The sequence below is a fragment of the Cynara cardunculus genome (assembly GCF_001531365.2).
Source record: "Cynara cardunculus var. scolymus isolate 2C chromosome LG 1, CcrdV1, whole genome shotgun sequence".
Lineage (NCBI taxonomy): Eukaryota > Viridiplantae > Streptophyta > Magnoliopsida > Asterales > Asteraceae > Cynara > Cynara cardunculus.
Genome location: NC_037528.1, coordinates 33,408,062 through 33,410,433, shown reverse-complemented (window position 1 = coordinate 33,410,433; position 2,372 = coordinate 33,408,062).

The window sequence follows — 2,372 nt, the reverse complement described above, 5'->3', positions numbered from 1 at the left end:
TCAACGGTTTGTTGAAAACTTTTCCCGGATCGCGCTCCCTATGACTAAACTTCTTCGAAAAGAATTTAAATTTGTTTGGGGTGAAGAACAGAAAAACAATTTTGAAGAACTGAGAAAGAGATTGATTACAACGCCTGTTCTTGCATTACCATCTGGATCAGGAGGTTTTCAGGTATATAGTGATGCTTCTAAAAGTGGTCTTGGCTGTGTTTTAATGCAACACGACAAAGTGATTGCGTATGCCTCTCGCCAGCTCAAACCTTATGAARTAAACTACCCTACTCATGATCTTGAGTTGGCAGCAGTCATTTTTGCACTCAAAATATGGCATCATTATCTGTACGGAGAGACTTATGATATTTTTACCGATCACAAAAGCTTAAAGTATATCTTCATGCAAAAAGAGTTGAATATGCGTCAACGATGATGGCTCGAACTTCTTAAGGACTACGACGTCCGAATTCAATATCATCCAGGCAAAGCCAATGTAGTCGCCGATGCCCTTAGCCGTAAAAGCATTGGTAATGTATCGTCTTTAACCGTTCAGTCCCATATTGTTTCAGATCTAGAACGTATGGGTATCTCTTTGTGTTATTGTGGTGCAAATGAACTTTTGGCTAGTCTCACGGTTAAACCAACTCTGGTATCTCGAATCAAAGAGGCTCAACAAGAGGATGGAGAACTTTGGGCTATCTTACAAAAGGCAAAAGATGATTCGCAGTTTGATTTTCGAGTTGATGATAAAGGTATTATATGGTTCTCTAAATGACTTTGTGTACCCGATAATCCTGAACTCAAAGAAGCAGTTATGAGTGAAGCTCATAATTCGTTGTTCTCGATTCATCCCGAATCCACTAAGATGTAACGAGATCTAAAACAATACTTTTGGTGGAACGGTATGAAACGAGATATAGCCGAATACGTGGCAAAATGTCTTACTTGCCAAAAAGTGAAGATTGAACATCAACGGGCTAGCAGATTGTTACAACCATTGGAGATTCCAGTTTGGAAATGGGAACATATCTCTATGGATTTTGTGACAGGACTACTGAAAACTCAGAGACGACATGATCCTATATGGGTAATAGTTGACCGTTTGACAAAATCGGCTCATTTCCTACTTATACAGGAGACGTACCCTGTTAGTAAACTGTCCGATCTATTCCAGCTGGAAATCGTGAGGTTACATGGCACGCCAGTTTCTATCACATCAGATCGAGATCCACGATTCACTTCTCGATTCTGGAAAAGTCTTCACCAGGCTAGGGGTACGCGATTGACTATGAGTTCAGCTTTTCATCCACAAACAGATGGTCAGACTGAACGAACTATTCAAACTCTAGAAGATATATTACGGGCTTGTGCTCTTGAGTGGTCTGGTGGTTGGGACGAGTCTCTATATCTTGTGGAGTTCACGTATAACAATAGTTGGCAAGCTAGTATTGGCATGGCCTCGTACGAAGCTTTATATGGTCGGAAATCTAGAACACCGATCTGTTGGAATGAAGTGGGGGAACGAGCTATCGAAGGTTCCTAACTTGTCCGGGTCACTACTGAACAAGTCGAGATCGCAAGACAGAAAATGAAAGAGGCTCAATCTCGGCAAAAAAGTTACGTTGACAAGCATTGAAAACATTTAGAGTTCCAAACGGGTGATCACGTCTTCCTAAAAGTTTCACCGTTACGAGGTATTTGTAGGTTTGGAATTAAAGGTAAACTTAGTCCGAGATATATTGGACCTTTTGAAATGCTTGAACGGGTTGGAAAGGTGGCGTATCGCCTAGCGTTACCTCCTCAACTTTCACATATCCATAACGTTTTCCATATCTCATCACTCTGCCGGATATCATTATCACCCTCTCCATGTGATTGATTATCCGTTGGACAAAGTTGAAAAAGATCTTTCTTATATTGAAGAACCAGAGGCGATAATTAATAGAGAAGAGAGACAAATGCGACGAAGGTCAATACCGTTCGTTAAAGTTGTAACAGCCTCATTTTCATCAAGATAGATGTTACGTAATCTGAAACATTTCCTTAATAAATACACCAAAGTAATGGCTAATTTAAAACCATTTAAATTATTACAGCGGAAGTCTTTGAATCATCAAAATTTAACTTAAGTTCAAACCCACATTCTCTTGGGGTTAAGTTACAAAAGATCATTACAGCGCATCTTAGACAAAAGACTAAAATGAGATGATAATAAGCAACACTCTAAGCATGTCCTTTGCCTTTATCCGTCCTCGAACTACCTGGGCCTAAGATGCATACTATAGTCAGCTTATAAAGCTCAGTGAGTTCATGATTTTCGTGTATAAATCATTGTACGTCATACATTTCAACTTGTAAACCTTGTACCAAGTAGCATG